The sequence below is a fragment of the Kogia breviceps genome, chromosome 9 (genome assembly GCF_026419965.1).
Source record: "Kogia breviceps isolate mKogBre1 chromosome 9, mKogBre1 haplotype 1, whole genome shotgun sequence".
NCBI classification, from domain to species: domain Eukaryota; kingdom Metazoa; phylum Chordata; class Mammalia; order Artiodactyla; family Physeteridae; genus Kogia; species Kogia breviceps.
In genome coordinates, this window is record NC_081318.1 from 112,386,968 (window position 1) to 112,397,741 (window position 10,774).

At 47.0% G+C, this 10,774-nt stretch overlaps 1 protein-coding gene across 8 annotated transcripts in view; it reads right to left on the reverse strand.

Annotated features, from left to right (window-relative positions):
* The window catches only part of IKZF1 (IKAROS family zinc finger 1), a 90,041-nt gene extending 79,494 nt beyond the window's left edge, over window positions 1–10,547 (reverse strand). For 5 of the 8 annotated variants that reach the window (XM_067042968.1, XM_067042969.1, XM_067042967.1 and 2 more), the window contains exon 1: window positions 10,299–10,427. The gene's annotated coding sequence lies outside the window, so the exon portion shown is untranslated. Of the gene's footprint in view, window positions 1–10,298 lie in introns of all 8 variants that reach the window. The other 3 variants (XM_067042965.1, XM_067042964.1, XM_067042963.1) reach the window with 1 other exon arrangement.
* Window positions 10,548–10,774: the final 227 nt, after the last annotated feature.

Here is a 10,774-nt window from a genome sequence, read left to right on the forward strand (position 1 = left end):
TGGTAGGGAGCCGACCCCAGCGATCAGAGGATGCAGGGTCCCCGGCACAGGCCTGTTTCCATTTTCACTGAATGTCTGCAACCCCCACGAGGAAACGTTAGGTCCTCAGCCTCACTTAGGCTTTCGAATGCACTCTCTACCAACCCGACACGGACCCACTGTGTGTGGGCCTGTGGCCACTGCGGTCCTGGGGCTGTGCTTAAGGGCCGCCCCCCTTGATTGGACGAACGTTTTGTTGGCACCATCGTTTTGAGATTCGTAAGAATTAGGGCACAGTCCACGCCGGCCCTGTGACTCCGTGGCCTGTCTTGTCTGACATCACACGGTGGTTCGAGGGGTAGCTTGACAAGCTCCCTCAAACTTCCCCAAAGTCGAAATTTGCATCTCTTGGGACTAAAAAGTAGTGAGTTTTTTTTGTACAAGTGACTTTGCTTTTAGGCCAAGACCAAGGAATAATCCGACAATGGAAAACTGTCTGAGGGAGAGGAAACGCCACCCCCTCCAAGACCAAGAAGCCGCCAAGGGGCAGCCTGGAAGGGTCTCGAAGGGGACAGGGAAATCACCCCATCCCCCGGAACACAGGCACGGCCCAGGCTCTGTGTTTCTTTTTAGACTCGTGGAAGCAGTGCCCAGTGTCAAATGGAACATGGGACTCAGGCTTGATCTGATCTCAGTCCGAAAGAGCTTGCGGTCAGGAAGGGGAGTTTATCGCAAAAGTGACTTAACACCTTATTTTCACAAACCTTCACTTCAACCCAAACCGAGACCAGCAGGCCTGTAAAGGGAGATGCCAGAGGGAACACTTATTTCCCGGGAACATTGCCATATTCTGCTCTGCACAGGGAGCCCCAATGACTTGAGGCCAGAGCCAACATTATCGATGGGAGAAAACACAACGTTCTCAGGAAATTACGGTCACCGGGCAGCTCTTACAGACGCGAATGCTTTTATAGTCTCTGCGGAGAGAGCAGCCCTGAATCCCGCACACACGCACGCACGGGGAGACAGATGCAGAGATAAGGGACAGCCAGCGGGGACTGTCCTTTCAGGAGGCGCGGCCTGCGGCCAGGCCCGTCACTCCCCGGGACTCGCCCACCTCCCCCTCCCCACCGGCTCGCCGGAGGCTAGAGAACAGGGGCACAGCCCAAAGGGCAAAGCCCAAGATGGGAGCAGGCCCACAGCATCCTGCTTCCCCGGTGGCCAGGCCAGGGCGACAGCAAGACCTTCTGGAAGCCCCTCCCTGACCTCGCCTTCTTTTCCTCCTCCCATAGCCACGGTGGGATGACCCTCTCCAAGCCACCCTGATTAATGGCGATTAAAGAATTAAGTACACAGCACAATAAACGTGACATGGGTGAGTTTCTGTCCAGAAATATTTTCATAGCCTTTCTTGAGTGCCTGATACATGCCAGCAAAAGAGGGAAAGGAAACGAGACTGGGGTTAGTTCGCTTTCTTGAAGCAGCTACCACGCGCCTGGCATTGCACTGCTAATCCTCACAGGCCTGGACACCACCCACCTCGTCCTCTGTCTTATCTGAGCGCCCGGCAGTGTCCACGGCAGATCCAGCATTCAATCCCCATTTGCTAAGTGTGCACCTTTCATCCTTGCAATTAAACTGTATTCTTATTATTATACATAATCCGTATTATTCTTTCCATTTCGTAGATGAGAAAACCAAGGCTAAGAGAGAAGTATTCTGCCCAAGTCCACCCATCTAAACAGACAACAGAGCTGAGATCTGAACCCAGGACCACTTGGGCAGCAGTCCCAAATTTTAAATGGATAAATGGATAAGGAATGGGTGTTACCTCTATGGTCACAGAAAATAAGCATGTTCTTTGTAATACTCTGCAATTAAGGCAAGCCTCACCACAAAACTTCTCCAATACAGTTAAATTCTGGCTATTTGGTCAAATGGATGCTATTGATTATTCTCCTCCCTGATGAGAGAGGTTGCACTAGAGTTACGTTTGGGGTCATTTCCTTATAATCTCAATGACGCTTATTTTGAAAGGGGGAACACGGGCCAAGCCTATAATCTATTTAAAATGTTTTAGGTCACAGACCTCTTTAATAAAACCCATTATTCCTGTTGAGAGAAAGTCTTTTGATCTTCAGACTGGTAGATTTTATTTTTGCAAATCTACCCTAACACTGTGAATTACACTGTCTCTTAAAAAAGGAAACTTTCCAAGAGAAAGCAAAGGCAATATGCAGGGTCTTTGTATCTGGTTCTGGGGACCATAGAGGTTTTCCTAACAACTTGACACAAAACAGGCCGGGAGAAGGTAACAACTTCGGAGCCCAGTTATTCCATTTCTGAGTCTTTTCATTTTTCAAAAATTAGCTGCCAATCTACACATTTTCATGATTATTCCACAGAGATTAGGACTGGTGCAAATAACAATGAGAAACAAGATTTAAACAGGATGGCAGGGAATCCAATTTGGCTTTCTCCCCCGCCCCCATATTTAACTGAGCCATTCACACATCACACACACACACACACACACACACACACACACACACACACACACACACACACACACACTCACTTTTTTAAAACTGAGCTACAGAGAACTCTTCCTCCAGCTGCTGTGAACCTGCTTTCTGAGGGCAAATTAGCTCCCATGTGAAATTCAGTCCTCACCTTTTTTTTCCTAGGGGCAGGAACTGATATGCAAAAGAGGAAGGGTCAGGGGGAACTCGGGAAGCCTCTTCAAAAAACAGCTGAAAACCCGGCTGTCTGAAAACATTCTCAGTGAGGAGGGATTTAACACAGAATGGAAAGAACCATGAGATTATCTGTAAAAGCCATCACCGAGCTACCTGTCTCGAAGTGAGGCAGGACAAAAGATGCGAAATATTAGAAATCAGAAAATAATACAGAAAACGGAGCTGGAGACAGTTTGTGCTTTCAAGACAGGTCCAGAGCTGGGTTTCAAGTGCCCCAGGAAGGTCCGGCACTGCACAACTATCGTGTGTCTGGACCCCCTCACGTGTGCACCCCTGTACACTGGCTCTCAAACTACTAACAGTAGCTGCTGTTTATTCAGCAACCCTGGGAGAGGCAGAGACACTCAGAATTTACATACTCTTTTAGAGGACTTTTCCTGATTCTGGCCGTCATCAGAGGCCATTTCCTAAGTTGCTTCCTCAAATATAAATGGCCTTTTACACTTCATCACTTAAGTGAAAAGTCTAAGTTTAGATCATTTTCTTCTACCTTCTTCCCGATTTTAGAAGACTTCATGCTTGGTCAGCAACTGTGTCACAAAAGTGACATCTCCATCTTTAAAGAAAGATGTAGGAACTGGACCAAAATAATGATTTACGCGGATATCCTCATAAGTGTTGATCTCTTGTCATTATAAAGTGAAGAGACAGAGGAACCCAGGAATAGTCTTTGTGTTCCTATTATTTTTCAAAGATTTTTTTTCACTTTTTATAAAATAGATAAATACAAAGTTACAATAGGAACTCAGTTTTTTACTCAGCAAGGCAGGATGCTGTCATGAAGAATACAGTTATCTCCTCTTGCCGTCTTAGCAGTGAAGTTTTATGTGGACATGAAAAATTCAAACTTAAAACTGTATATGGTAGGAAAATCCACACGTCTACCCGTAACACTCTGAAAAACATACCTGTCACACTGAGGTTTCTACAAAGGCCATTGGACTTCTTTTTCAAGCTATATTTATGTTATTTAGACCCAAGGAAGTAAAATTATGCTAATCCCCACAGGAATACCCCGTGTTTGCAATCCATACATATCTATGTATCAACAACAACTGAAAAGCTATTGTTGAATTTCCCACTGAGGACACCATCCAGTTTACCATATAACCTTTTTTTTTTTTTTTTTTTTTAAATTTAGAAAAGTCTCTCCTGCCTAGCTGGTGGGGAAACAAGACCTACAAATCTATATGCAAACAGAGAGAGCAAATGTGTTCCAGAGCATCACAGGATGCCGGCTCCAGAGAGAACTGGGTGCAGACATCCTGATGGCTGATTCTCCACGTTAAGGCCACGTGGTTTCCAGGTTAATGGGAAATTCTCCCTAAAGGACTTGCATCCTGAGATCAGTTCTGTTTACAACACCCCCAAATTTATCAGCTGTCATGAATCAGAATGAAGTAACTTCTTATAAAAATTCTTCAAAAATCATCTCTATTCACTTTTCAAAACCAAGTTCGTAGTACACAGAGTGTAAATTCAAAGACCGGGCTCCTTAAATCGTAGCTTAATCTCTTAGCAGCTTCAGTACTTTGGGGATTTACTTTGGTCACCCCAGCTTCAAATGGGTCAGCTGAAGTCAAGTTCAGTTGTGTCTGGGAAGGGTAAAGGAAGTACAAATGTATCAATGATTTGGGAACAGTGATTGCTACTGACAGTAACTAAAATAATCACAGAGAAGAATACCACTTCATACTCTGAATGGGTTCTTTAGGTGGACCAAATTAGCAAGAAAAGTTCTAGATTTCCATTGTACTCGGTGACGGACAGAAAGCTGAGCTATCCTGCACCCCAAACCTTGTAGGATCCCGAGGACAAAATGCCCAACATAACAGAACATGTAACAAGGTCCATATGGATACGCTCTCCTAGTGGGTATCACGCCCAGCGAGGACGGCTTGGAGTCCGTTCTGTCATCCACAACCTTTAGCCCACAATGTCCTCATGCAAACCCGGGGGTGGGGAGGCTGTCGTCAGTAGAACCTCACAGAGGCTTACAACTTCCTCGTTTTCAGGCCTACAAAATCAGCACATCTTTATGTATAATCAGGCAAAAAATGCTCACATCCATCAGCGAGCAAAATATAGGAAAACTCACTTTAAACACTACAGTCAGATTTTTCTGCAGCCCTTAAATAAGTTTAAATTATTTATTTTCAATGTTTTACTTTTTTGTTTTTTCCAGCAAATTACATTTCTTTTACAAAAGGCTATCTGCTCTAAATTAAACCGAAAATTCTTGAAATTCAGGTTAAACAAACACAACTTCAGACAGAAGCGAGAAAACGCGGGTAGAAATGCACTAGAAATTTCTAAACCATTTTTAAATGGTAATTAATTGCCTTATCTCTAACAACCTGAGATAATTAGCAGTATGATTTTTAATTTAATGAAGTAGGATACACAATTTATCAATGTTTTCACTGTGGATCTCTTTGAATATCACTGCCCTGCACAAAACCCAGCACAAAGGAGGAAGAAAAGGTCACTTTTTCAGGCTCAAAGTGGGGCTCACACCAGGGGGTTGCCGGCTCTTTCTAGTTTCCATTAAAAGCACTGGAGTTCATTTCAGAGTGCCTCCAAAGTCAGCTTACATGAGATCAATCCCTCATTTTCATTTCTCCTAAAGATTCTAAATTAAACATTTTTCCCATTTGGTCTAAGGGGGTGTCTTATGTGCTATTTCATTTGCTCCAAGTGTGCCAGTGAAAGTCTGATGTAACAACAAAAATTTACCAAAAACTGATGAATCAATATTCACCCTGGAACCCCTAGTTTTAGAAAAGGACTCTAATCCAAACCATCTTGTTCAATTTTAGACAGTTTCAAACTGCCCGAAAAAGCTTTAGAGTGTCAATTTTAGCATTTGAACTCAACAATGGAACCCAGAAGTCTATTTCAGTGTGTGTAAGGTCATTTACAAATTCTTTATGCAGTTCTTAGTTGTCTCTGCAAAAACCCCATACATGAGAGACACAAGGAAGATGGAGAGGCAGGGGCAGAGACAGAGAGGAAGGAGGGAGGGAAGGGATTAAATAACAAAGCTGAGACCCTCGCACACTGCACCTGCCCTCAACACACCCCAGAGGCCCTGCAGCAACCGCACGTCCATGAGAGCTCACTTTTGGCGCGAACATGGCAGGAGGAGAGTCAGATCTCTTTTAGCAGTGAGCTGACTGCTGAAGAAAAACGAATCATTGCACAGTTGAATGAGAAAAGCTGAAGGAGGAGCTTTCCCACTCATTAGGGCCCATCTTCAGCAATTCGTTAAGTCGTGGCCCTGCACGGTAAGCCATCAGGAGGTGGAGCGGGGACCCCCGAAAGCAGAGAGAGCACATGGAAGGTAATAAGGCTCTCCATCACCCAGGGCAGACAACGGGAGGGGTGCCGGGCAGGGGCTGGGTCGTAGGCTGCCCTGGGAAGGAGGAGGGTGCACGCTAGGAACATCCCATCTGTGGAAAAGCAGCAAAGAAATGGGTGATCTCACCCAGGAGCCTGTGGCCCCTGGAGACCCGGGGGGGGGGCTGCCCCCCAGTCCTACCTTGGAGGCCTGGGGCCTTCGGACCCTGAGCTGCACAGAAGCCCCTGGACTCAGCCACCTGGAAGGGACCCCGCTGTCTCCTTCGCCTCGTCACCGCCCTCCTCGCCTTCCACTGGGGCAGAGAGGAAGGTGGGCCCACTTGCCAAATATGCAAAAAAGGAGGGAAGGTAGTTTTCTCTCAGGAAAACAAGGGCAGGAAGGGAGCCCGTGCTTCCTGTCCTGACCAAAACGGGTTCACAGATTAGGACGTCTGACTTGGCGGGCTTGTGGCGTGTGGGAGAGGGATCTCTTTCAGTCAACAGGCATTCTGAGCGCCCCAAAGGCAGAAACGAACGGCCCTGGGAGAAGGGAGACAGAGCCACGCCTGTGGCGGGGAAGGCAGGTGGCCCCCAGGCCTGGAACTCGGGGTTTTCACCATTTTTCACAGTTCATCCCCAGGTGGATCATGGGAGGCACCCAAGGCATCCACCCACCTGTTCATTGCAGCAAAACAGGAGAAGGAAAAAAAGACGGACTCAAGGGATGAGGCCATTTGCTGCAGAGGAGGCCTGGGCTGCCTCTCCCACCGGGCCCTTCTCAGGAGTGACTCCCGGCCCCCAACCAAACACACACCAAAGCAGGGTGGGCCCTGCCCACCTCTCCACCCTGGGGCTCTCTGCAAAGCTTCTTTTGTTTGCTCTGTTTCACTTGTAATAATGCAGCATTTCACTTTTAATGTTTCATAACATCTTACAAATATTTGTTAGACTATCATCAAACGTTTCAAAGTGATGTCAAACACAAGCTATTAAAGCAACGACACTGAAAATGGAAGGACGTGAACATATATTACAGGAGATGCAGAAAGGTAACCTGCGGTGCAGAGTCATTTATTACACTGCAAAGAACAACAACGTGCCAGGTCTCCGTGCAGAAACCAGGGTGGGCATCTGGTCGACCCCATAATAAAACCAGTTTTGTTGGTGTGGCTCGAGTCTGCTTTGGGAGGCCCACGTCCCTGATGAACCCCATTCCTGTCTCCCTCATCTGGATTTAAAATGTGTGTGTGTGTGTGTGTGTGTGTGGTGTGTGTGTAATGCCTACGCTCTGAAATGCAACCTGCCCAAGGTCTGGATCACACGTGTACATGTGCCTGTTCTGAGTAAAAACAGAATGATCCATCTCAAGGTGTCAACTGGATCAACGGTTCTGCCCTTGTGAGCCTCAAAGGATGGGTCACTTGTCGCTTTTACATCTCGTGTTTTCTCCAGTGACATGGAATGATGCTACACGCACGCCTGACGGCTCTGCAGGTACAAACGGACCGACACCAGACAGGGACTAACGGTAACCATCAGGGCAGGAGGGGCAGCGCCTTATGGCCACAAGTGGGAGTCTCAGCACCCGAAAGTGTGTGTAGAAACAGCAGAAATTAACACAACACTGTAAATCAGCTATGCTTCAATGAAATTTTAAAAATAATAATTTAAAAAAGAGAGAAATAGCAAGGGCTGCCAGTCAACCCCAAAGGGTTGCTCTCTGTGAGCTGGATCCACTGATATAAATCTCCATTCAAATAAGGCAACAAAACCAAGAGTTATTTCGTAGTGAAATTATTTCATAACGACAACTATTAGAGGAGGGAAAAAGAAACAAAAATGCCTCTGAACGCTGCTACCCCTGATGAAGTCTGGGTTAACTGCAAATACGTGAGGCAGACACCCAGAGTACTAACGTCACTTATGCTTAAATTCACCATTCTAAGCAGGAAAATCTGTCTTGTTTCAGTAAAAGATAAAAATCAAACCAACCAACCAACCAACCCCAAAGGAGGGGCTTTAGTACTCAGGTCAGGTGGGTTTGATGTTATAACCCTTTCCTACTCTGCTCCTCTGCATCTCTCCCCCACGCTGTGTGTACTCCCCGTGTGTGTCTGGGCATATGGTGACATAAGGTCTTCATTTCCTGTATTTATTAATACACACGTAACCGTGAAGGATACACACGACACGCGGACAAGGTGGGGTGGAGGTCTTTCACAGCATGGCATGTAGTGGACTGTATATATACATCAGGTCCTCTCCAACTTCAAGAGTTTGACGTTTATATTGACAGTATGCTCCTACACATGACCCAACGTGAGACACACAAATCCAAGCCAAGGGGAAAAGATCCCCAAACCAAAGAACCACGATCCTCAGAATCTAGGCCTCCAGTGAGGAAGACACAGTGGTCCCAGCACTACTGGCTGCAGCCTCTTGGCCAAGACATTGGCTGTGTTCTTAATTTTCAACAAGGGAAATGGCTGCAAGGAAACCACTGGTTACCTTCTCTCACGAGACTTCAGACACACTTCTCAAAAGACCCAAATGCGACATACTTTGATTCACGGACCTGTGGGCTCATCCCATGAGGCTGTGACGATGCTGCTGAATTTCCGAGGATATGTAGTTTCCCAAGATGTAGCACTTTTATTAAAATATTGAGGAATTAAAGAAGCACGGAGGAGTTTCTGAAACTCCTGCCTTCAACTATCACCGAGAAACAGGACGGGAAGAAAACCTGACCATTTAACTCAGTGACATGTTTTGGTCTTCAGCTCTGGCGGACTTTGAGTCCAGGAAACACATTTTTTTTCCATGTAAAAAAGGTGTAAAAATGTATGACCATGGGAAGTTTTGAAATCGGATACACTGTATCAAACCCCAGTTGTATAGGATTTTTAAATGCAACATCATTATTTATATCTGTGCACACAAATTATTTTTCAACACGTTCTGTATAATCTGGAATGCAAACAAGTAATCTTCCGGTTAGAGATATCTGTGACTGCTTAAATTTTAAGCCACATATCAAACTATCTAATTTGTCACTGAAACAACTGCAACACATATAATATACATAACACTTGAATTATTACTTTAAAAATCCCACATAAAAGATGAATCCAAATAACCTCATCAAATAAACATCTTCAAACAAAGCAGTGAATTCAAGAGGCTCAGACCGTTTCCTGCAGGTTCCACTCTCCCCTCAACTCATAACCAAAGTGAACCAATCCTTAAAATCACTGAAATTTCCATGGAAGTTTAAATATTATGCATATTAAATATTTTCTGCTTCCTTTTTTTAAAAAAAAAAAAAAACTTTTAACAGAAGGTTAAGGAGATATTTCTTCAATACCAGTTTGTCTTTCCAAGTTTAAAATAAGGTACCTCAAAGCTGAAATACCCCGTGGGGAGCCGGGTGGGGAATTTCGAGTTCTGAAATTGAGGGAAGCACAGGGCCTTGACATTCACTCCTCGGCTGCAGTCCAGAGAGAATGGAAACTGCATTTGAAAGCTGCATTTGGAAGTGCCGGATCAGACCCTGCGAATCGAATCGTAACCCTTTTTGCTTCTCCAGATGCTACACTCCGTGCCTCCAACTTAGAAGAAAAAACAATCACACCTTCAGGAGATTCCTTAGGAATCACCAAGGATCCTTGACGAATTTTTCAAACACGTTTCAAATACAGTCGCAAGTAACCCGACGCCTTTTGACCGAGGGGTTTCGTAACCTGACAGCCAAAACGGCACTCGGCAAAAAAAGTACTGCCAACTTTTCAAACCGGGATAATTCCGATTTTGCGGAAAGCAAGTTCAGACTCGATCTATTTCTTTTTACAGTATAAACAAAAAGCTCTCACGTCAAAAATAAGAAAAGAAAGCGCGTTATGAATGCCTTTATAAAGGCTGACTTCCGTGATATCACTATATAAGCGTAGATCGACTTAAACATGACCGGGACCACGGCGTCCTCCCGACGGGGACAGCGGGGCGGCTCACAGGTGTCCCACGGCCGGCCGGCCCTGCACCTGCCGGCACAGCACCAAGTGGCCCAGGCTTTGACAAAAGTCAGCGCTCCCGCTGTCCCTAGAGAGGAGAGGCGGACCCGAGCGAAACCAGGACTTACACATCTAACCGCCTCGTGTTCTCTTTCTTTCTCTCTCTTTTTTTAATCCAACTTTTCCTACGGAAATTCTACCTGGAAACACTCACGTGTATGTGTGCGTCGCACTCTGGGGGTCCAAGACCGATCCTTGGGCGCCAAGAGCAACCTCGGAGCCGGGCTCGCCGGCTCGGCCCCCTCGCCGCGGCCAAGCGTCCCGCCCGGGCTCGGCTGCGCTCCGCGGGGACCCAGGACCGTCGCCGCAGACGCCGCCCCGGGCGCGGGCCGCGCAGGCACTTGTCAGAGCGCCCGGCTCGCTCGGCCGCCCAGCTCTTCCCAGCTTTCTTTCACAATGACTTCCTGAAGTTGCTCACTCGCATTGTTCCCCATTTCTCCTCTGCGCTCCCCACCCCCCGCCGGCCGCCACCCGGCTTTCGCGCTCCCGGCCGGTCGGCCCGTCCCGCGCGCACAGCGCCGCCCACGGGCCGCGCACCTGGGCTCCGCGCCGCGCCCCCGCGGGCCAGCGCTCCGCCACCTGCGGCCGCCCGGCCCGCGCGCGCGCCCGCAACCCGCGCTCCGCAAACTT